Source organism: Charadrius vociferus, unplaced genomic scaffold, assembly GCF_000708025.1.
Source record: "Charadrius vociferus isolate BGI_N301 unplaced genomic scaffold, ASM70802v2 scaffold104, whole genome shotgun sequence".
Taxonomy (NCBI): domain Eukaryota; kingdom Metazoa; phylum Chordata; class Aves; order Charadriiformes; family Charadriidae; genus Charadrius; species Charadrius vociferus.
In genome coordinates, this window is record NW_009648255.1 from 1,417,069 (window position 1) to 1,443,351 (window position 26,283).

Genomic DNA, 26,283 nt, shown 5'->3' on the forward strand with positions numbered 1-26,283 from the left:
GATTTCAGTGAAATCTTGTTGCATCCCAGTGATCTTTCACCAGAATTTACACAGTTCCATGAAATGTTTAAGTTTCAGTGAACTGTCAAACTGCAATTACAAAAAATTTGAGTGAAGTTCTTCCAAACAGCTACTGCAAAGGACTGCTTATTCTTGGGTATGCATGCAGTGCACACGGGCTTGGAAAGTCTATAAATGAGACAGAGGGAAGGGGGCATACATGTGTATACACATAAAGTGATGCAAATTTTGGCTGTTCTTTCTACATAAAAGGTCTTTTCAGATAGCCAATCCAGCTGGCAAAGTGCCACATGAAGTACCATAAGGCAAGAGCAGGCAAGGGATGCAGCCAGCTTCCTCCACGCAGCAGACACCGAACAGCACTTGCACAGCTGCCTCCGAGTTATTCTTTAGAGCATACTGTAAAGTCAGTAAAGATTCAAGAGGATGAGGAACTAAAGCCAACTCCCTGTACAACACTGTCAACTGACACCAGCCAAAACCAGAGCACAATATCTGTAAGAAAATCTGCAGCCTCATCATGTTCTGTAAGTAATAGTATTAGTGCTGTTGGGAGTTTTTCAAAGTACGGACAAGCTTCAGGTACAGCAATAATCCAGTTCACACTGGTAATTAGTGTGAGATCACCTATGTTAGATGCTGAAATTGAGTAAGATCGCATCAGCAAATCTAATTAATCTATGCTAAAGCATGATGAGTGCACAATTAAAAGCATCAGTCACGATCTCGCTAGAATATCCACATTCGACAGACTTCTAGGTATCAGCCTCCTGCCAGCAAAAAAGCAGCAAGAACAGTATGACACTTCTACTTGGTGGGGGGAGGTCAGCAAAAACACACCTTTAAGCACTGCAGACCTGCAAGCACTTAGCAGTTACTTACACATCCGAGCAACCAAATCTGAGCTGATAACTGAGCCCATAACTGAACAAGTTTTTCATCAAAAGCTGGTAATTCTGCCCCATCCTGCTCCTCAGCTCAGTACAAAGAAACTACAAATCCGTTAACCTATTGTAAACATAATGCCCCAAAGTGTTTCCAGTACAATAGAAGAAAACTTATATCCATCAACATTTGATTTAAAAACCAGAAGCAAGCAGAATGATATCAAAGTATTGTCCCTTATCAATGAGGTGACTTATCAGTCAGAAGTACTGTGGTACTCTGCATACAGATGAAATCATGAACTGATTACCTGACAGCTGAGAATCAGCTTTCCTTTGTAAATGGCAACTAGGAAAACCTATTTTTATAGCATTTATTAGAAGCAATTCAACTGTATTTGCTTTTGTATTCTCTTTTTTTTCCAGTTGCAGCATTATTATAATACCACTAGTTCTTAAAAAGTGGTGGTAGTTTAACTGTGTGGTTACAGGGTCATAGGGTTCTCTGTAATTCGCAAGAGCATTCTAGGATCTCCCAAATGGTCTGAATTGTGCAGGAAAATGTCACCCTTTCATTATGTTGGGAACTGCAGAGAAACTATTTTTAAAATTGTTTTAACTTTATTCAAATTTATTATTAATTTGATATTAAAAATAAATAAATAATAGTTTATGACTAGAAGGAGCAGCAAGGTATCCCTTTTAATCAGGCTAAGAGATGTATAAGACAAAAATGGACAGCTACTAATTTTGTAATTGCTGCACGGTGACACTGTATATTCACATTAACATGCCCTATTTGTCAGCATATTTGAATCTCATTAGGAAGAGAGACTAATTAATGCTTCATAAATAAAACATATTCTGTCAGTTGAGCAGAAATCATCTTGAGACAAAAACTCATAAGAAGAAAGGGTGTGTCCCAGCTGTCATTGATTGAGTTTCTAAAATAGAACACATTTGGGCTCCGATATTTCAAACACTTTTACGTGCTGACTTTTCACGGCGAACTGTCCCACGCGCTGACTCGGCTACTGCAGTTCAGCGTGTACTTCAGACACCGATGGAGACAGCCCACATGAGAAATTTAGCAAAACCTTGCTCTACAGACCCGATCCCGAACAAATGTCACATTGAGAGTAACGAGAATTCTGACCAAATGACAAATTCGTGATTCAGCTCTGAGAATGTGCAGAAAAGATGACTGAATTCCTCTGTCAGAATGCAGAACCACACCTAGCCAGGCACTCGATATCCACAGGGCATCAGCAATGACAAGGAAAATGCTAAGAACTGAACAAACAAAAATTAGATTTGCAGTAAGTTCTGAAATGAGTTCCGCAGGGATAACAGAAACAGCAATAGAATTCAGCAAAGGCACGGAGGGATGTGAATTCTTCAGACGAGACAACGACGGGTGAGGGGTGATAGGGCTACTCTCCATGTTAAGGCTGTGATACACTGTCAAGAAATGACAAATGATTACCAGAGCCAGGTTAAATCAAAGGAACTCAGAGGATGGATGAAAAACGATGCTTTGCTGCAATGTGGCAACTGTCTCTCTGCAGGGCTCTGATCCCCCACGTTCAGGGACAACTAACTCCCGTGGGCACCGAAGCAGAAGGGCCCATCGGATGGCCAGGTGCATGGAAAGCCTACTTTATGAATGATGAGTAGAGAAGTTCGCTTTACTAAGCCTACCAAGATTAAGGCTGAAAGGAGGTATGAGTCCTAAAATGCACGCTAGAGGAACATGGTGCTGCGTACTTCTATATAAGATAAAAAAGATGGAAGCACGCAGACAAATGAGTGAATTAAACTGTGTATAAAAGCGTGTCAGAAGTTAGAAGGTTTGTAACTATTCCAGCACTCAGCCAGCCTCTGGTTCTTGGAAGCTCTACAACAATCTTTCATTCCCTATGAGAGAATACAGGAATCAAAGCAGCTTTGCAGGTTCTGAGACAAGGCTAGGTACGTTTGTGAAAGACACGACACGGTGCCTGTAAGAGCAGCGTACTGATGCGGTTCTGAGCTGCTGTGAGGTACGCCAAGCAACCTGCAGAAGCTGCAGGTAAACAATCCATTACAACACCCATGAACTGCAAGGATTACCTGGCACTACTTGCTTAATTTCACCAGAACCCTACAAAAAAAGCATTATGAAAACGTATCAAACTCTGCACGTGAGCAGCCAGTGGAAAGGCAGGACTGTGTTTTGTACGCTAAAGCCGCCGGTTGGCATGATCTTCCATCTTTTATTCACCTAAGGGGCTTCAAGGCAGTTCCACTTCTCTTACCTGGCAGGATACCAAGCCCTCAGTTAACTTTCCAATGTCCTAAAAAAAAGTCTGTGATGGAAAAAAACTGATTCCACTTGGGAAAAGTGACTTTTCTTCTGGTTGATCATAAATCAGATTATTTCGAAAGCTTACTACTTAGCTACCACAATATTTAGTGTTCGTTATCTTACTGATTTCAATGGCAGAAGGACCAGGTGGTTGATTTTCGTCTTGTTTTTATTCACGTTTCACTATTAAATTTAATGATTTCTTTTATCAAAATATGATTTTTTTTGTAATAAAAAACAAATCACAGAAAATCTTATTATCTCTTCTGCCTTATGGAACATAACAGCTTAGAGAGAATACACATATGCCTGAAAGGGCAGCAGGCAGTAGGTAAAGCATGTACACTTGTATGAATAGCAGGTCCAGTAGGACAGTATCAGATATAATTTTGTAAGTTTATTAAAAATATAATCCTATTGACTGGGCAATTCTGATTAATTACATCTATTCACTAAGAACTCACATTAAATGTTTTCTGGAGCTGTGTGTATTTGCATACATAGAACTGAGTCTTGCCAAAAAAAAAAATAAATCAGCTGCAATGGATGCTCTTACAACTGTGAACCAAACAGGTATTACACTAGATCTTTCTGATTTCCAAATTAGAGCCATCTTTATTCTAATAAGCAAAAGCACATTAGAAACTTCCCACTGTATGAAAAGTGTGTGTACAGAAGAATATGTACTACAGCCAATACAGTCATCAAGAAAGACAAACAACTCTTCTCGATAGATCACTGTCACAGGAACATCTACTCTCCCTCCCCGGAGACACCACATTAACATGTGATGTTGGAGGAGATGAAAGTCCAATGAAAGTCCACAGCATCTGAAGTCATACAAGAAGTATTCTAGCAGAGACGTTAAGAACACCTTTGGGCTCAAGATGCCTCCCATGAGAGTTCATCAGACGATCAGAAATAAATGACTAATGGAAGACTGGAATAACTAACATTAGACTTTCAATTCTGATGTACAAGGGGCAGAAAATTTTCTGTGTGGGTTTTTCGGAGGGAAAGCAAGGGAAATATTGATAGCTTGGACTGGTTTACATTCATTTTACAAGCTAACTGTAAAAATAATCTGGTTACTTGGCCCCCTTTTTTCCCCAGAGAAAGCTTTTTTAGAAACTCATTGTTTAATGAAAAAGACATGCACTTTGGAAATTATTTTGGAGTCAAATAGAGTATTATCTGAAAAGCACTGACCCAGATTCAGTGCCAGCATGAAAACAAGACTTACAAATCAATTTTCAACCAGACAGCATTTTGGAAGTTATTTACCCATCTACTAATATAAGCTTGCTTCTGACCTTTCTCATACAGCCTAGCCTGGATGGAACCTAACTGTGAAAAAATGATGCCCTGAACTTTTAATTTAAAGATTAAACCAGCTGAAGCAAAATGCAAAATAGCATCATTATTTGGGGACATAAATCACAATTAAATAAAAGATGAGAAAGTAAACCCAACCCTGAAACATTCCTGGCTTAATTCTCCAGCAACAACTTACAGGAGAAAAAGAATGGGCAGTATCTGGGAATTACTATGTGCTCAGCATTTTCAAAGTCCAGTTACACATGCAGTCTCACTGGCCCTCCTAGGTAAAAAGATGTCTGGAAAAATGAGTCACGTAGAAGTGATGGGAGGGGTGTCAAAAAAATTAATGTCAAGAGATGTTAATACCCAAATCTTCTCACAGTTTAGAATAAAATAAAGGAAGATAGTGTTGTGCTTTGAATTGGAGATTTGTTCATCGACATCAGCAATAGCACTAAGTGCGTCCAGTTAGAAAATACCAGTCAACTACAGTGACAATTTCCATGAAAACAGCTCAGCCGGGAACGACGACAGGTGGTGGTCCCCACGCATCCTTAGACCAGGCCACGAGTCCCCTAGGTCTGTGTCAGACTAAGGCTACACATGCAAACACCATTCCAGGAAATCACACCTCATCACTAATTCTGGGGTGAATTTATTCAAAGATGGCCACTATTGGTATCTTTTACAGGCAAAGTCAAATATATGCTCAGATCCACCATGGCTCATGTGGGAACTCCACTACTCTGGCTGTGATGTTCATCCTGAATTCATCCTGAACTGACTTTCATCCTGCCTTCTCTCAAATGCAGACTTCCCTACTTCGTAAGTTCATCTTGTACATGGAAGGGCAGAAGACGTACAGTAGGAAATGTTAGTGACATAAATTCAAAGATAAAAGCATGACTTCTCTTTTCATTAACAGTTTTTCCTGAAACCCACCCTGCTCCTATGCATGAAAATGATAATCAATTTCCTCTTACAAGAAAAGCCAGTCGAAACCTTACAATATAAATCTTCTTAAAGATAACACGATTCCTTTCTATCAGTTACAGTGGACTTTAGGCTCAGGCTTTCTGAACAACTCATCTCCATTTTTTATGAACATCTTCCATATAATTTTTTGACCCAACTTAAAAACTGCCGAGTAGCTTTTGAACAGAACTTCAGGAGGAGCTCTAACACAGAAACATACAAATTCTCACTCAAAAGGAAGAACTATGTTTCATTTAGCATAAAAAGATCTAAGGAAAGTCCGAGGTTACAGCAGTGTCAAACGAAGAACAGAACAGACACTAGAGTAATGCTACTTAGCTCTTACATCAGTGTAGGAAAGGCACACCAAGTGACAGATTTTTACTTAAAAGAAAGTATGCTAAGTTAATTTAAACTAAAGGAAGAAACTGTCTGACCAATCTGCAAAGATCCACGGGACTCAGCAGAACTGCAGTGATTAAAATCAGCAAAGGATCTGTCCCAGTGGTACGCGTGGCTGGGTGCAGGCATTTGAATGTTTACACACCTGCCAAAAAGATTTTGTGCTCTTCATTGCACACCAAGCTGTGCTTCAGCAAGGAAGTTATCTGTGTGAAAAAGGAAGAGATGGAAACACAGAATGGTGGCTAAAATTGGTTTTAGGGTATACCATTATTAATTTTTAGGGTGTACCATGTATTATTTTCAAATCTATGAGCTAAGAAAGCTGCAGGACCCAAGAAGAATATATTATCGCACAATACACACAGGTATCTGCTTTGCTTCATCTACCACCTTTTTTCTTCACAGAAGAAATTCTTTAATAAAAGAACACAGAGAGAGCACAGTTCACGCACGGTGTTGCAGCTCTGCAAGCTGGGACTAATTCTGGGGTCTTTAGTCAGACTGAAGACCTCAAAAGCACTCAGGATTAAATTAAATTTTCAGCAATGGCTCAATAACTTCTAGAGCCTTCTGAGAATAGCCTCTGAGAAGCCTTCTCAGAACCAAACAGAAACACAGGCTTAGATTCTACCTTAGCACATACCCCGAATAACTACAGAGAGTTGTTTCCGAATTACACCATGGCAAGAGAGAACTGCATTCTGGCCTACCTGCAGTGCGACGGAGCATAAATTCAGCATTCAGCCAGCTATGTAAAACGTCTGGTTCTCCCCTTGGCAGAACAATCTAATGAAGTACACAATTAATGGATGACAGTAGCTCAAGTCCTGTCACTGGAGTTTATGCTGCCCACAGATTACTCAACATAATTACAACTCTAAGAATCACGAGTTTTTTCCTGATGTAAAAACTCACGGTAAACGTATTCATAAAGGAGTGAAGCAGTCCTGAAGTAGATGCTGATAGCATCTGACAGGGTGATGAAGGGCCTTGCCCAACCCGAATTAACTGGCATTCTTTTATCTGTTACTTCCTTTTGATCTTAGTGCTGAGAAGCTGTGCATTATTCCAGCTGAGCAAGGCACAGCTTAGTGCCCATGCACACATTATTTTCTCGCTCAGATTTCAGTGAAATTATTCTGAGTCATCAAACACATTCCTGGTACCAAAATCATACACTGTGTTTTAACAGGTACGCCATTTTTATTATATTTAGGTAGCAATTCAAGGTCAAACAGGTCAAAACAAAGTCGTGCTCTGTGCTGCGCTAATGCAGTCAGCGAAAGTGCTGGGCTGCAGTTTGGGCTTCAACATTCATTGACAGAAGATAATTTATCAGTAGCTATCAGTAAGTGTAGCAATATCCCTGGGAACCAGCTATTTGCATACAATGGTGTATCTGAAGTGTGATTTGTCAGCAATAGGAAAGTACTAAGAACTCCTTCGGAGAGTAGTCTCCAGATATTCTGCCCCCGACCTCCCCCCGCACACTTAGCGCTCTGCAGACACTCCTCGGTACCTTTCAGGTCTAACACTAAGCCAAGCGTCACTTGGTAATAAGAAGATGTAACAGCTTTATGTATTTGAGCTGCTGAAAGATTTTCATACTTCTTTCAGTGAAGCTGGTGAAGAAATAATGAAGACGTAGTGTGGCACTGTGTGAGATGTACGGGATTTAAACACTGCAATAAAGCCTTCAAAAATACAGGCCATTCACACTTAGCATTGGTACAAGTGATGTGATGCCTAAATATATAGAAAAAGTGTACTAGCGGGTCAAAGATATTAGGGTAAGATGGTGTATCTCTCACTACAGGAGAAGCAAGAGACAATTAGGGCTCATTCTGTCCCACTGTATAAGACAGTCTGTCAATAATGCAATTCTTCAGCATTTTTATAGGAGTGTACTGTGCTGCACAGTATCTGCTGGGAAACAGGCATCAGAGGAGATACTGTTCCAGTTCGTTTGTTCTTTTCACACACGCAAAATAAATCCTAAAAAATCACAGGTACGTTTGAAACTCTTCTTGTATAATTCCCAGAGTCATTCTCTTCTTTTTTTGATCAATAGCTTTGAATATACTGACTACCCCAAAGCTCGTACTAGCAAGTGTTTGTACACACACAGCCCTTGGAAAGCGGTTCCACCCTGGCAACAACAGCTGTAGAGATCATCGTGACTGCCTCTGCCGTCCCGCGTTCTGGAAAGAATAGGCAGGAAATTAGAGGAGAATTGTCACATGGGGAGAGGTGAGGTACAGGTGACACGCAGTCAATCCCATGGTAACTGTGTATTTATATCGTTCTTAATGGTCTTACATTGTTTGAACGGAATTACTATACAGTTTTAAGGAGGTCAAAGTGGCTTTTCCTTTAATACCATTCTTGAAAAGATGGGAATCGGTAATTATCCTTCTAGAAGACAAGAATAGCAATAGGGAAGGTTATTATTTTCACTTGTATGGAATAAATGCTGTGCAGACAGAGAAAGACAGCCTAAAATAGGAGTAAGATTTAACAGGCAATTAGAATGAATGGGGTGCCAGGAAAGATGAGGCAGTTTCAGAGATACTTTTTCGTACAACCTACATGTAGAGAGATTCTGTCCAAACACACAAGGAAATTCTCCCATTTTACATGCAATGAAAATGTGTCATCAAGAAAGCACGCAAAAGACTTGAACTTCTAGCTCTATGCAGATGTCTCTAAAATGGTTGATTCAATTGAATTTTTGTTATTTCAAAGACAGGAAATTAACTCCAAACCCAGAAACTTTCCCTAAGAGTAATTATTTGTCATTGTTTTGCAAAGAAAACAGGAAAGAATATGAAGGTCAGAAATAATGTGTTGGGATGTGATGCTTTATATGGTCCTGTTACTGCAAGTTTTTCCCAGCTCGGAGTTCTGGGGTAAGATTATCCCACGCCCTCCTTCATTCCCTGCCTACAATGGGAAGAGAAGCTAAACCACATTTACCTACTGTCATTTCAGAAGCTTTATAGGTCAAAAAAGCGCATTTATTTCATTGATAATAAGCTTGTGCTACGCTAAAACAAGTCTGTCAATATGAAAAAAGGACAAGTTTTACCGGAATACTGGTGAAAGATTTAGCTTAACTGTATGATCACAGCAGCAACTAACTGTGGTGTATGTCAGCTACAACAGAAGTGCAGTAATGCAGCCACAAGCAGACCATAAATATTGGTCCATATAAATGTTATGAAGACACTAAGAGAAACAAGACATTCAAGTAGCAGAAAAGAAACAAAAGAACTAAGACAAATTCCAGTACCAATTATATCATAATTTGAAAGAATAAAAGCTAGTGTCTTTTCAGTCAGAGAAAATGGCAGATGTTTTCCCAAAGCAACTGGAAGTTACAAAACAAGTTACAATTAAAACAACAGAAGGAACATCTAAAGTGAAAATGAAAAAAACCACTCATCTTCAACCTCAGGGCTTAAAGAAAATTCTTCGACTTCTAGAAGAGTAATGATCCATTTTGTCTATTTAATGAAAGGCATATGCGTCAGCGTGATGTACATGCATAAAGGATTGACATCAATGAGAAATTCGCACTATTCCCTTGATAGCAGCTGTCTTAAGATCAGCGCATTGTGAGGAAACTGCTGCACAGTCATGCTTCCCATCCTTACAGCCTGTACCCTTCCATCTCACTGCCCAGAAAAATGTAAATCAGATTTTCCCCAACATACTAAGAAAAATTGAAAGAAAGATGCTTCATTTATGTACTGTCTTCATAGAAAAAAACAACCAACTGCCTATATAAAACTGCATTCTCTAAACCCAAGAATTAACTTACAATCCTTACATGGTGGATGGAAAGCACTGAAGTAATTACAATGGGTACCTTTTTCCTTTCCTCGTCTGTTCACAAGCTGTACAGGGGCAAATTGCATAGTCTCTCCCTAAATCATCACAAACACACTAAGTAGGGCTTATATTAGTGTAAGCGTAATAATATGGGGGACATTTTTCTTCTACTTAATTTTGTCCCCACTGATTTTCCCATACTGTCTCATTTTTTCTTGTCTGTTTTGTAAGTAATAGGCCACTATGATATTCCTGAATTCCAGAGTTTCCACCCACTTGGAATGCAAATATTTGCAAAAGTCAAATTATCCTAATGCTTAGTAAAACATGTCTCCTGAAAGGAGCTCAACACATACACTTTTTGTACCTAAGAGAAAAGCAGGTATAAGGCCTCCTAAACTCCTTTATTTGTTTTGCTGTGCTCTTGAGCACACAGTAATTCCATTCCATTAAAAGTACACCCAGAAAGATGTCTCTCATATTTTTCAGTTTCTGTTTGAATAGAAATGATATGCTGGAAGAAGTGATCTAACACAAAATTGTGTAGGACCTGAAACAAAGGAGCCTTCCCAAACCCTCAAATCTTCGACCTTCAGTAACCATAGGGACACATGGGTCTACAGCCTTGGTAACGGGACAGTCCTAGCTGCAGTCCCAGCTGTACTTCTCAGTTTAACTCACAGTTTCTTGAGTATCTTTTGTCTTCCAGTTAGGCCTTACAAGGGAGAGACTGTATGTTCGCTATCCACGTCTTCCAGGGTGAAATCCCTGCTGTTCCTGACAGTCATGCACTGGTTTGATGCAGCCTATGTAAGGGTAAGTAAAAGGGTCCTTTCTTTTCCTTATAAAATCAAGCCACGATTTGCTGGAAATTAGGTAGATTCGTCAGCCAGTGAGACTTAACGCTGGTTTATATAGACATATGTAATCTCCTTCCCTCCGACTTTGGTTTGGGCTATTTGTGTATTGTGGATACACAATTCAACTATAGAAGAACGGTGGTGGTGGCGTGAATGCTTTAAGTGAGCCGAGGGAAAAAGAAGAGCCAAACCTAAACAATAAGAGATCTGCACTTTTGGACACAACTGGTTCCAACACATTTGGTTAGTTACAAAGAAGTAACATGCCTTCTGTGTCCAACAGTGCAGCTAAAAGAGGCAAGCAAGCAGTGTCCCCCAGTGTTCAGGAATGCAAAAACAAGGTGCAGAACAGTCACAGCAGCTCAAGCAGCAGTCTCAAACAGAGGGTACACCATTCTTACCGTCTTGGAACAGCTTCAGCTTCAGAGGGAAAACGTGGGCTGGCAAGGACAGCGAATGGCATGTTCTAGTGCCACTGAGAATGAAGACCACAAATGGTAGCGCTGTCACGTGCACACGTGGGCACTGCTACCAAGGAAAACACAGACACAGGCAATATGGATAGCAGGTGGCTAAAGCCACAGTTTCTGTAAAGAATCCCTTATAAAAGGAAACTGTGCTCAAAGGTAAACATTTCAGGCCCAGTTCACTGAATGATAAGCATTAAACACTTGCTCTCACCTCCACCAAGTCACACACCTTTCCGCTGAATTCAGAAGAGACCTCGCAGAGCTGTAACAAGCATGAAACTTTTCCCCAACTAATGACAAGGACAGAGCAGATGAAAAGAGTATTTGTGGTCTTCTCCTATAATGTAACTCATTTAGAAAGCCTCAGAACTGGCTAAAGCTCAAAACTAGTACTCAGAATACACTGACTACAATAGGACAATATAAACGAATTTTCATTACTCATTCTCATTCTCAGATCTGTCTGAACATCTGTATTTTCTTGGGATTTCAAATGTGATTGTTCAGACAGAATTAGAGAAGAATTTTCTGTGTGTGAGAGAGGTTCTGGTATGATAAAAGGAAGAAAATCAAAGCATTACAATGTCTCTTATGACACCACTTAAGAATTTTACCTTTCATTCTACTCATACACACCTTATTTCTTGCTCTTTATAACTGGTTCAGCCATGCATAGTTCATCACTCATTTTCCCTTGTGTAAAATTTCACTGACTTGAGACAGCAAGGTTGATTTCATATTCTGAAAAGAAAGCCCAGTGCATTTCTAAGCAAAGGATAAAACAGAGCAATCAAAGAAACATTAATCTTCATCACATACAGTTACCTCTCTGCCAGAAAGCTGGAGATCATGTGAGGGTTAGTGAAAGATAAGCATATTTTACTGCTGCTTTGTTCAGTCATGATATATCAAGTTTAGTTTTCTCTTGACAACACTGAGCAGTTTTGTTCTATTTTTATCTTCTCAAACATAGGATAATGTCCCTAAAAGCAGAGTGAGGACATCAAAACAACTTTGGCAGCCAAAGCTCAGCCATTGGAATCAAGGAACCCAATCTTTGTAAAAAGCTCCTCAGTACACGCACTAATGCCAGAGAACGGCTTTTAGACTTTTTGTCTTGCAATACAAATGCACAAAGCAATCAATTAGAAACCTGTATCCTGTCAAGAGATACAATGCTGTTAAAATATTTCAAGGAAGCAGAGCCAAGATGCCTGAAGCCAAAGAAAGGCTTCCTCTCAGGAAACAGTTTGAGATAGTCTTAAACTAATTATAACAGAATTTGGAAGAGGCAATGAGATTTTTCAAAATAGGGAAATCCTTATTCCTTAAATTAACTGAGTTTACTTAGGAAATATAAAAGAGGCAAAAATTAAGGATGGAGGGAAGCATTTGGCAAGTCATCATTGGGAATACTGAAGGATTTTCCTTTACGAAGTGTACCCTTGAACTACTCTGGTTTTGCTACTAGGCTACTACTTGTCTACAAGCTTTGGCACTACAGAGCACAGGGAGAAGGGATACAGGTGAACGGTGGACATTGAGGATAGTGGCTGAGGTGTGAGGAGACGAACAACAGGCCATTTTCCAATTTGTTTTGATTTCTTTCCTAGTTTGGTAGCTGGTGAGCATCAGGTTATTGCAATGGTTGGCCTTTTCTTTACGCATAGCCAGGACCCTGGCACAGAATATGGGCTCATTTTCCAACTTGCTTTTCTGTTTTTGTTTTTTTTTTTTTTTATCTGCCTTAATTACCTGTAAATTTATCCTGCTGATATAACTTTTCCTCTCTAAATGTCTCTGAGTTCTGACTTAGCTGCTTTGAGCAGAGTCTGGCACCAGAAGTATGTTAGACGACTGCATGTACGTAGAAAAATAGGTGTGACTCACAAAACAAAACAGATCTTGCTCACGTGCCCTGTGCTAAAAAGCCAAGTTCTGCTCTTAACCACCCCTTTGCAGGGGTGACAGAAACCCCAACTAAGGTCTCATACCACCACTGGGTACAACGGAGTTCACATCCATTTTCAGGATTAAATGGCAAAATTGGGCGGAACACATCTGGCTGAGTAAGTAAGGGCAGAGTGAGAGTTAGGTGCATTTCTTCACTAGAGATAGCTTTCCCTTACATGAAATCCTCCTGTCACGCCCGAGGTCTGAAGCTGGTAACTACCTTGGAAAGGTCATGTTAACAAAACATTCCTCGTTGAGACATGTTAATTTTCCAAGCGCAGACTTCCAATTGACCATGGTCATCTGACATCCTGAACGCAGTTTCATCTCTCCAGTTCAAAAATCCTTTCACGTGACAGAGCCAAGAGAAATGGAACAACTGTCTGCGAAGTCATGTGAACGCCACAAAGCCTAGATGTATATTCAATAAAGAAGCTTTACTTCAAAGGGCTGGAGGGTAGGAATGACTTTGAAAGATGACAAACAGCAATTGACCCAAAAAAGTTGCTGGGATCAACTGGTTGGCCTAAACACATTGCTATTTCCACACAAACAAACAAAGGGTTATGGATAAAAGCAACTGTCACATTGCACTGTGTAAGTCGGTAATGGGAAAACACAGAAACCCCCTCTCAGCAGCAGCGTGAAAAGTAGCGCGTGTGATGGATTAGTAAAAGTTGGCTGGAGAAATGGTGAAGGTGACGTCAGTAGAGCCATAGGCACACCGTCTCTCCAGTTCAGTTCAGTAACTCATTAACTAATACATTCATTAGATTGACATAGCAACTAGATTTTCCCTCTCATTGCTTAACAAATCATATTACTGTAATGAATCAGGTATACTCATTTTCAGACTGAACTACAATCACTGTTAATTTTCATCCTATTAAATTCAGTGGAATTACTTAAGTGCTTCCTCTGTAATTAGTACTAGTTATCAGTATGGCTAATGTCAAGTGCTTAGAGTGATTTTACCACATAATTCTTGTCTTATGTTTGCCTTTCTATAATGAAATAAAAACGACATTTTGACACAGTATGAGGTAAAATGCCTTCTTTCTCGGTGTCCGTTTAATTTAAGTACTTCCTCTGTGTATTTTCCCGAGTGGGTGTTTGATCATGTTTCTCCTGCAGTTTTTCCTGCTGTTTAAGAGTGAATAATCAACTGGCACGCCACAAAAGCAGAGCAGCAATCACAGCAAAGACTGATGATGCTTTAAAGGACTGCTAATAGATACACACGGTATGAACAAACCGCTTTGAATTGGAAGAAGCTAGGCCAAGTACTGATCAGTTCCTGCGGGTTTCAGACAGCCATTTTTTTCAGACATAGCGCCACCAGTATTCGTGACAGCACAGAGAAAGTCCTGACAGCAGAACATTTTTTTCTCATATACCACCAGCAGCCACAGTTCTTGTTAAGCTGGTGATAAAACAAGATTAAAAGTATCATCTTCATCATAGAGAAAGACTACACAAGTATTTCTCACAAAATCATACCATCATTTAAATCTACACATGTGAAAGAGAAGAAATTTAAAATTTAATGTAGAGTGAATATAATTTCTATAAAAAAACCACGTTCATACTATGACTTAGAGTGGCAAAGCGTAAGCAAACAGAAAAACCCTACAATAAAACCAAAAAGTTTCATGCAGAAACTTACATATTTCTTACAAGCTTGAGCTTAACATGTTCAAGGGTGAAACTTACTGTGCAAATTAATTTTTTTATTTTTCAGCATGAAGTCCTCAAGGGTTTTACAGTTCTCCTAAGAGTACTGATTAGGCTCCGTGCCCCATGGAAAAGGAGGAATGCTAATTACAGGCAATTTTAACCTCAGCAACACACTGAGTGAGCAAACTAGCAAAACTTTACTGGTTACTTCTGCGGTATGAGGAAGTAAAACCGGGGAAGAGAGTTCATGAAAACACAAGAAAATAGAAAGTACAAAAAGCATTAAAGATTTTTGTGCTAATGCTAATACGATTAAGATTCCATTTTAAGTTATTTTTTAAAATTCCATAAGCACTGTAGTAGTGTACTAATTAAAAACGAAGAGTGTCAACTCTTGGGTTCCAGTTCAGCAAGTCACGTAAGCAAGCTCATGAAAGCATTGCGTGAGCTATATGTACATTTGTGGAGTCAGTGTGACGACTTCCAAGCTTTTTGTTATTCAACGGCATTTGCTTTGGATAGATGGAAATTGTGAATGTTTCTTATCGCTAGAGGGAGCTACTTTCCCATATTAATACTATAGTAGCCAAATGCAAACACCTGATAGAAAAAAATTGGATGATCTTTGCCCAAACTGCAAGTCACGCTGTCTGGTTCACACGGTCCACCAGAGCTGGGGTTAACTCGCAGGTCCAAGGACAAAGTTGATGTTCACCGATTTTGAAAAGAGACTTCAGGAATGTAAAAGCTGTGGGTTGGGTTTTTTTTTTCTAGGTCTCTCATGTCTTTCGTGTTTAGTTTCGTTTAGCAGTGAGCAGTGTACCATGGCTGTCTGTGTCCTTACGTGTTACAGGTTATTCTTAAGTGTGCTGTGCCCAGATACTACAGGGGACAGCATATAATGACAAAACAGAAAGAAACTGGCCAGTTATTTATCGCTAAACATTTAAAACTACATCATCCTAATTACTCTCCTTTTCTGTAGCTCACACTTTAGGGTCAGATTTCTCCTTCCCTCTAGTACACAAAACCCATGCTTAAACTCAGACCCCTCTCCATCTCCATTGTAGCAAGAAGTCAAAGCAGCTTAGTGTGAATCACTGTTTTTGTACAGGCAACAATGAATCGCATTGGTGGTTTCCATCACAGCACACAGGACAAGAAGCAAAACAAGTAAGATAAATTCAGCAAGACTGTCAGCTGCTGCTTTATTAAAGATGCTTCAACAGGGCATAGTTTCTTTGCCCAGTAAGATGCTTCTGTGACCTCCAAACACATAATTCAGTGGCAAAAGAAAGAACTTCAATACTTATTTCTCGACCTGTAGCCTACAGCCTGGCTCCAGCTGTTGTGATGTGGGTTTCCCCTGAAGTCAGTCAGTTTGTCATCACCATATGGGGTTTAATTCACATTGTGTGCACGCAGTATCTTCACTGATACGTTGATGACATTCAGACAACCACTGAACTTTACCCCCAATTCTCACTCCTGTAGTTGAATTTTCAAAGCAACAAAACCCAAGCTGATACAAGGTTGGTACAGGGTGACCAACTGGTCTAATTCCTCAGAGCCTCATTATACAAAGTTAGGTAGCAGGGAAAATCACTCAATGCAGAATGGGAAGATTAGGGACCAGACATAATGCTGAGGAGTCTAACCCTAGCCATTTTTTCATCTCATTATAACAAGGGTGAGTAACTAGAAGATGCAATGCCTATACCCTCCCTCGCAGTTACTTTATTGGTAAAAACGTGACACTTAACATGTTTTCTGCATTCACAGATAAGTAGATCATTTATTCAGGTTCCAGCTTACCCAAAGAAATCAAGAGGAAAGACTGAGTTCCTTCCTATTCCCTAGGTCTTGGAGATGATATTACGATACACTTACCATGACGTATTTACTTAGATTGCAGGGCACCTCGAGTAATGGATCTCATGATGTGTTCTTTTACCTTATTTACAAACCAGACCCGCAGACTAGCTCTGCGTATGGTTGTGTGACACGGTGGTAAATTGCTGGGGAACCTACTAACTCAGGTTTTGTTCCCATCGCAACACATAACTTCTAGAAGTGCAGCAAGACTCAGCCTGGTGCTTGGCCGCTCTATGCTTACATCAGTGAACCACTTTCTGCCTCCCTAACCCTGCCAACAGTGCATATACTTCAGGGATCTGCAGAGTTACCTTTTTTCTCAGTTCTGGTGCTGCTACTGAGTTGGCTTGACTGGGTTTGCAGGGCTGTGAGAGGAGAATGTGGCTGAAGGCGTGTTTTCTTTGGTTTCATTGTGGCATTCATATTGCTCAGCCCATAGCAAAAGCAAAACAAAATGAATTTGTGTTCTTAGAAATTAATTTCTGCCAAATCAGAGATGCCTGTATTGTGCAAGTTCTGAAGGCAGCTGGGGGAGTTTAGCAAAATAAGAAAGTATTTGTTTTAAATGCACTCCCCTTTGTTTCAAGAGAACAATGTCAATAAGGATCTCTCTTCCCTCCCCATCCCCAAAGGCTCTGACAAGGGAAAGCAGCTTCTCATCGCCTTTGGGGCTCAGCAGGAGATCGCAGATGCCCAGGGGATGCATGTCACAAATCAAGGTGTCCCAGAGATTTCTGCGAGACCTCTGATGTCTTTCTGTTCCTGAAGCAAAGTACAACTGCCAGAACTTCTAGATGGACTGCCACCTCTTGGCAATCCAGAACAGAAAGTTCTCTGTGGCAAAATCAAGTATAAACAAGAACTGAAATAAGCCTGGATAGTACAAGAAATTTGTTTAAAATAAACATTTTCTGTGTATTTTCTGTTTGTTTTTCTTGGTGTGTTTTCATTCTTCTGGATAAGCAGACGGGAAAGGTAATTTTCTGGACCTTTTTCAGCAACACACTGATATTTGTCTGATGGAGCCTCTTCTACCTTTTGGCATGTTATTCACTATTCACCAGTATGCTTTTTTCCGATCTTTTTAGAAAAGCTTCACGTGCTACAGGCATAAACCTTAAGCCTGAGCTGAACCTCTTGTGAGAATGGGACGAAGTACGGAGAATGACAGTATTTAAACCTGGATTTGCATACTTCCTGGCCTTAAGGCTCTCAGGCCTCTCAGAGAGCTTCCTCGAGCTGCCTCTGTGCTCTTCCGAGTCCCAAGGAGAAATAAACACAACGCTCTGCACAACCCTGCTCCCACCTGCTAAACCCACTACAGAAACCTCTCTGTGTGTTGGAATTAACACATGGGATACATAAAATGTGTGGATCCAGGCTGGATATGGGGTCACAATTCCTGTTCTTAGAAGCTCAAATTTTTGTAGGTTGTTGGTGGCAGGAGATAAGAAGTGGTCAGCATAGAATCACAACATAAGTGTTTTGGCTCGGATGCCCTCAAGCTTTCCTTCAGACTGAGTCTTGTCTGCCAGGTTAAATCTACTGACACTATCTCTATCAAAATATTTTCAACAGCTGTTTGCTTCATGCCATCTTTTCCTCACCAAAAGAGGACATGCTGTCACATTAACATTCTTCCTAACTAAAACACCAGTTGCAAATTGCAGAAGTTAAAAGACACAACAGCAAGATGAAATATCTTGCCTCTCATCACCACCTTGAATAGAGCAGAGCTTTTCCTGACTCTTCTGTGGTTACACAGGTAATTACTGACAATCCTGCTTGTGTCTCTATGTTCATCGCTGAACATCAGTTGCAGCTAATGCTATATATGCCTCATACAGAAGTCTGCTAAACGGGCTGAGGAGACTTACATGTGAGAGGATTTTTTGATGCAGGTAAATATGAATTAAATACTTTTTTATATGGGAAGAAATCTGGATATTTGTATGCTTTATCAGCCATGCAGGTAAAGACTGACAACCTCTATGAGGCCTCACATTCCATTACATACAATAAGTTTCTTATTGCATGGAAGGAACGGCATGCTGTCAGAAAGGACTCAGAACAAGCAGCAACACAAAGACAATGGTCTTGATAAGGATGAAAAAACACTCTTTTTAAAATATCCCCTCCTCTGGAGAGATGAAGTGCTTGCCACTGTGATTCAGTCAGCATTTTTCTTGTCTAATCTCAATTTTATGAGATTACACAGGATTTCTCAATGATTCAGTGTGTTTATTATTTTTAACAAGGAATCTTATGGTCTCTCATCTACTTTCAGGCCACTGTGTTACTTTTTTTACACTTCATTATGGAAACAAGTAGTTGTTTCCAATAAAACCTTGGAAATTTCTGCATGTGCTTTAACCTAGACATAAAAGAATGCTAAAGCACTGACAAGGACTTGAAGAGAATGAAAGGGATGATAAAAGACTCAAAGACTCTGTTTCTTTTATCTCAAATGATATTCTAAGCCATGTTATTAAATTAAGTCTAATTTAAATGCCAAATACATGAAAAGCTTTAATTGGATCAAGGTTCATATATATGAAAAACACCTCCTACAACTTTTTTTAAACTGAGTGTTCTATCAGAAATAAATTTCACCCAGACTCTAACTTAATAATTCTTCCTCATTGGCAGTAATCAATAAACACTCAGTAAAGTTATCCAAATTCTTTGTAGGCCCTCAGTGGTCCTTAGCCACTTCCAGGTGGTCTGTGGAGATGTTCTTGTCAAGCATTTGTCAGTCTTCTGTCAGTGTTTGCTGTAAAAAAAGGCAATTTCTAAGATCTTTTTTGGCAACACTTAAGAGCTCCCTGCTTGTCTGCTCCAGGTGTTTCTTTCTTGTGTATTCCTCACCTGGGAATTTAATTACCATAGAGTTTGTTGCAGGAGAAGTAGCATTGCACAGACTAGTATCACTATGTACAGATGGGAGCAGCTGGAGCTGAAAACAGCAACAGGAGGACTCAGTGCTAATAAGCGTAAATCCTGAAAGAAGAAATAAATAGCACAGACCGAACGTGTGGGAGAGAATGCTGCATACCCATAATTTCAGGCAGGAGCCAGCTTATTTTACTCCTTCTCTTCAAGGTCATGATCCATTGCAACATAATACTATATTGGCACAAGAAAGAAGGGAAAAGGTAAAAAGCAGGGAAGTGCCACTTAAGGAGAGAAATATGTATCCAAAGCCCTCTGCCATTCTTGTCAGACCAGGAGGGACTGTAGTATCAAGGCTGCAAATAGCTTATGATCAGCATGATTGTAGCATTGCAGTGAATTTTCCCTCTCTTTCATAGACATTTGCTGTACCAGCCAGAAAATAAGATTTACTTCTCTTTTTGACCTCTCCAAAGCCAGATTCTACCTGTCTTTCATCTGAGATTCAAATCTTAGTGTGTGAGGAATAAAAGTAATGTAAGCTGAGTGTCAGTATTCCCTGAAATACCTTCATACTGCTTCAGTGTCTCAAGAGTTACATGGACTTGCACAGTTTGGCTTTAACAGAACACACCTTTAACTGTGGTGCATGCACACATTGTATCCTGAGTAATTTTTATGACAGATTATCACTCATTTTTTCTCACCAAATTCTGTGGGAGTTTGACTGAATCAGACATGAATAAGGACTGAATCAAAACCTTAAGACCTGGTTCACTGGAGACTTAAAATGCAGAAGTAGCATCCCTGAGTTCACTTCTGGAGTTCAAAAAAATCTAAAATTAAACATTAATGTTTTCAGTGGAAGTTCATGTGACTGACTCAGTCGATTAGGTCTTCTCATCTTCCAGCATCCAAACTAGAAAAACTGTGCTGACTGCAGTCTACGTAGAGACTGTTCCCCTGACTTTGAAACAGTACCGTTAGCCGTACAAGTACAGCAGCTTCAAATTCACTGTGAATTGCAGAATCACCTGAGCTCCCAGACAGTCTGCCCAGTTCACTGCCATTACCTCTGCTAGCCATATCAAGGTCTATACTGTATCTGTGTCTGTTTAAATTAGTTGGAATCAGAGGAAAATTCTCATTCACGTGACTTTTAATCTCATATTTGATAGCTCTGGAAAATCTATTTGAGAACAACAGCCCTGGTAGATGGCTACAAAGAATCTCTGGATTTCTAGAACTCTGTCTTTCAAGACTGTACGTAACTCCAGCTCATCTGAGAAAATGTCTTCAGGTTCTAGTCATCTTTCATAGAAGAGAATTTACTCTAATTGCCACTTCCCTGTAACTCTAAAGGCATACCAATTAATATGTTACAAGTTCAAATATGCAACTTCCATTTGCAGCAACATAAATGAAGATCTATGGTTCTGTATCTTTCCCATCACTGGATATCAAAACTTCCAGACATTAATTCATTCCTGTCTGTAAGGAAGAGAAAGCTTTATAATTCTCATCAATAGATCAGAAAACTGCTTCTCAGAATGATGAGTTCAGCACAGCAGACTGCAAACAGAAACTGTAAACTTGCATGCAAGGACTGGATGCAATACTTCTAAAGTACCGTACCTATTCTTCAGTTATGCCCCACTGCCATTACCATCCAAAATTTTAAGGGAGTGTCCTGGTTTGAGGTAAAACAGAAGCAATTCTCTGTTCAGTAATTTTACTTTGCAGTGTAAGCCTCTTCTAATTAACCGCACTCTCTGAAATTAACAGCATATTGTGCAGACACTGTTCGCTCCCAGAGTGATAAGACCTGATTGTTTATAATTTATGCCACGGAATGGTATACAGAGAGGCTCTTGCTTGTATTTATTGCTATAACAGCCGAGGGCAGCTCACTTTGTTATATGCTCTGTTGGAGGGTTGGAAGCGGAAAAGCATAGAGGGGTCCCACCTGCGGGAGGAGCGGACAGGACAGGTGACCCAAAACTGACCAACAGGGCATTCCATCCCATCTGCCTCGTGCTCAGCATAAAAGCTGAGGGATCAAAGGGTCAGCTCTCTCTCTTCAGTGGCGGCAGTCCGAGGAGGACTCTGTCTGTTCGTCTGCCTTTGATCCCAATCTGTGCTTTCCTGAATCCAGATATGGAATCCAGTTCCTGTCCATAACTGAGTCCAGTCTGGGACTTTCCCAGTGCCAAACGGAGCTTAATCATCCTGGGCGCCTGATACAGTTTTGTATAAATTGTATATATTTCATTATTTTCTTTTTATTTTATTGTTAATATATCATTAAAGTAGTTTAGTTTTTTCTAAACTCATAATTCTCTTTCTCTCCCTCCTCTCTTTGGAGAGTGAGGTGGGGAGAGCATCTGTTGTTCGTTTCAGCGGCCAGTCCAGCCCAAACCCCGACAGGGGGTGTAGTCCCATTTGGGACAGCTGGATGTGCCTTTCTATGCAGGTAATAGGGAAGACAAGGAAGAATTGTTAGAAACCTCTTTTATCTTCACCCATCCATGAACATTTTGGTTACATAAAGTTATTTTCCAACAGGGAGTAAGAGCAGTGCTAGTCAACATTGCTCTATTTTGAGTTGTCAATTTACAAAGATAGGAAAAATGCAGATAACAATTTCTGTTCTCTGATATTCTGATCAGCTTAAAATGGGGACAGACATGAGCCTACATGACCTTAGCTGCACCCTGGACTACACTGCAGAGAGATCGTGTCTCTCAGATACTTTTTGGTGGGATTCCAACTAAGTACGCCAAGGTCTACCCCACCTACAAATATACGCAAACTTACACTCTGACATGCCCTTCTGATTCCTTTCTGTGCAGACAGTGACTTAAAAGGAAACCCTCTGGCTCACTGCTACATAGACAAGGTCAGAGCTACACCATGTACTTCTTTCTGCACCTGGCAGCTTTGCAGGAATGACAGCCAAGGAACTAGTGCAGACAGCTCTAGCAGCAGCTATCCATACCGTGAATGTCTCTGCACAAGGGTTGGAGTTAGGAGAAGGCACCTCAAGCTGCAATTTGACCCATTTATGTACGGCCTAACTGAGTACTGTCTTTGATTAAATATTCCATGCTGCTGCAAACTATTTCTACTTCAAACAGAAATTTCTTCAAGAATGCGTACATATGTGGGAGCTGGAGTGTAGGAGAATGTACACGGATTTGAAAACAGGATGACTTGACTTTACTTTTAATTCCAGTTCATCACAACCTGCCAGATATCACTGCCCTTAACAGCTGTTTTAGAGCGCAGATAAAAAAGAGCTGGCAGTTCCAAGCCAGCCAACGTTGACAACGCTAACTGCCAATGTTACAGCCATGACCCTCGCTGGCAGCCACAACGGATGCTCAAAAATCTTGTGTGTGGAAGTAGAGGCTACCAAATTTTTCACTGAAATATTAAACAAAAGAATTTCAGCTGATTTTGATCTTAGCTTGTTTGAGGAAGTTTTGAGTAAAAGCTAAATAAGGACTTACAGGCTGTGAACAGTGATTCCACACAAACTCAAAATACAAGCAGAGGCACGTTGACTGAATTGTGGAAGAAATACTCACCAAAGCTCTTCACCATGTAAACGTAATTCTAGTCTCCAGTGCTGTGAAATCAGCCTTTCATTAGCATCAAATTCTCTCCGCTGTTTTCTAGAAGGGGGAAAAAAGTAAAAGTTTGCAAAGAGTAAATTTGCAGTGAGCTCTGCTAGTGCAAGTGCTTCTCCATCAACCTTTCTTTTAAATGTTTCTAATAATGGGATGCATATACTCACATCTGTTAAGTTACAGAGGTAATTTGCACCTACTTAGAGCTCCATTTGGAGAGGTATAAAAATAGTCTGGTAACAGGAATCTGGCCCATTCCTTACGATTATTAGAAATATAACTAGAATAATTATTTTAGTTTCTAATAACATAAAAATCAGGCAGAAATGTGCCTTTGAACATTTTGTGAGAATCTCTTTTGCTATTAAGAGATATGAACATGGTTCCTGCAAAAGTGCTGTTCACTCTTTCACACTACTCCTGTCCTCTTCAGCTGACCCTTTCAAAAGAAGGGAATGATTCTGGAAGAAAGCAAAATCTCCCAGCATTGTTCCGTGACATCTCAAGAATCAAGTTCATTGAACTGTTCATTTCAATTATGTCCTCGATGATAGAACCTGCAACCCTGCTATTATTAAGCAATCCTAATTGGGTTACTAGATCACAGAAATCGTACTGATGCCTTTCACTTCTATATTGCTTCCAAATAATGTCCCAGAATTTTAATTTCTGGAATCACCTAGTTTCCATTTAGGGAAAATTTACTTTACCTATAGTACAGTTATTTTGTCAAGCTTCTGCTAGCCATGTTTATTTTCATTATAGACTGGTGGATATTTTGTCTATAACTCTACACAACTGAAATTTGGTGATATATATATACTTCATTCAAAAGAGGAGCTACGGTCCATTCTGTGATTTGTAGTATCTTCTGGAGGAAACAGTTATTGACTTTCAGCATTTCAGCTCTTTGTAAACTTTCAGCTAAACCGATTTTTTCATACAGTGTTCCAACTCCAGTGCAAGATCTCAACCCATTACATTTTCCATACTTAATAGTAAGATATCTCCCCTGTTCAATACTTTTTGTGAGAATATATGCAAAATTGAACCAGGAATGTCTGCTTATGGCAATCAACTACATCATCATGACATTTTGCATCTAAATGCTTGCTTTATTTATCATAGAATCATAGAATGGTTTAGGTTGGAAAGGACCTTGAAGACCATCGAGTTCCAACCCCCTGTGCTGGGCAGGGACACCCCCCACCAGCCCAGGTTGCCCAAGGCCACCTCCAGCCTGGCCTTGAACACCTCCAGGGATGGGGCCTCAACAACCTCTCTGGGCAACCTGTTCCAGTGCCATTTATGATACAAATGCTGCAAAAATATACATAATCATTAAAATATTGTAAATGAACAAGTTCAAACTCTTCATAAAGAAATGCCTAGGGAACAATAGATCTTGTTCTGGGGGATTCCTGCACATCCATTTTCCAATAACCTGGAACAACACTAGAATATTCTGGCAGTGGGAATGTTGCTCCCTCTGTAAAATTCACTCCAAAATTTCTGTGACAGCTAATCATGGAAGGTAAGCAACGATGATCTGAGATTGTCTGAACAGATTCAAGTGAGCAGAAAAATTAAAGGGTTTGAAGCCAAACCATTTGGATCATGCCTCTCTGCTGTTCTAGCTGTCATAGTCCGCATGGCAGCTACAACTTACATTTCTTTCAGCTGGATTTGATCCTTGTGTGACAATCTATCAAATTCAACAGTCAGTACCATAGTTCTATCATAACTTCCCCTAAAATCTGTCTCAAATTCTTTTAAGATAAATAGCACAAAAATAAAACTTTCCACAATCTTTGATTGTTATTTTCAGTAAGAGCGCAACACTTCACTAAGCAAATGTGCGTACTGGCGAAATTACATTCATACAAGCTGAGTTATAGCACTGTAGTTTTACTCACATCTTTTAACATTCCCTGAAATTTCCTTTTTTCCTGTCTTCATTAACCACTTCTTTCAGAAATGCCTGTACTTTCTGATGTCCCTCTGAGAGAAGCCTTCTCTTCCGGGTACATCTGTAAAACAGTTAACAAATAATTGTGAAAATAGTAAGAGTGATTACTGTACCACAGTGATAGATAATTTGCTTCTCTCTGCCAAATTATCTGTACTTCAAGAGTGCCATCAATGTATCCTACAAGAACAGGAAGTCAGCAAAAAAAACCCATCAGGAGAAAGGAATGTCAGTATTAAATGTTTGCATGTAGGGTGCTGTTTGTCTAGAAAGCAGAAATGCAGACTGTCCTCTACATAATGCAGCACTTAAAAACATGACACTGTAAGTGCAAGGCCTCACAGGAATCCAACACTAAATAACTTAAGACCTCAAATAAAAGATTTAAGCATCATCTGTGCTGCAGAAGAATGCAGACAGTGGTTAATCACAATTGTGGGCTAACTGGCACGGCAGTTATGTCACAGCCAAGACCCTTGAGCCCACTGTGCTGTCTGCTGAATCTCCTGGGCTTGGCAGGGCCAGTGATGCTCTCATTACGGAGCATTCACAAGCGCTACTTTCCACCGTAAGACTATTGCTGGTGGGTACTTGCAAGAAACACAGTTCACCTTCACAGTTTTGTGAACGCATCCCTGATTTTCAAATGTACCGTTGTGTAGAGGACTGGTTTAGTGGTTCTGTCACAATCTCGCTTCAGAAAAGTGGGTACACATTCCTGGACAGACCACAAAACTTCCAATCCAATTTTGCTGTCACCCATACCTAAGCTAGCTCAGTTACACCCACATTTCACGACGTCACAGTACAGGTACCCCTGGATCATATCCAGATGCTCAAGACAAGGAAAAACAAGAAGACTTTGCCCTCGACACTCCTCGTCAAGAGCGTCCACCCCAAGGATCCATGGATTTCGTCTGGGGCAGCTTACATATCCTGGGAGATGACTGAACTTCCTCCCTGAAGAGCTACTAGCTCAGCTGGTTCCTTGTGGGAAGCGTTTGAACCTCCCCACGCTTAACTATTCAAGGCATGCTAAGTAATTTCCTTTGTTTACAAAGAACAGGTCTTTATTACTTCTAAGCAAAGGGCTGTTGCTGTTTAGCCAGAAGGCTGCCCTTACAGACTGCTCCGTCCCTGGCACCCCTGGCAGGCAGAGCAGGGCACAT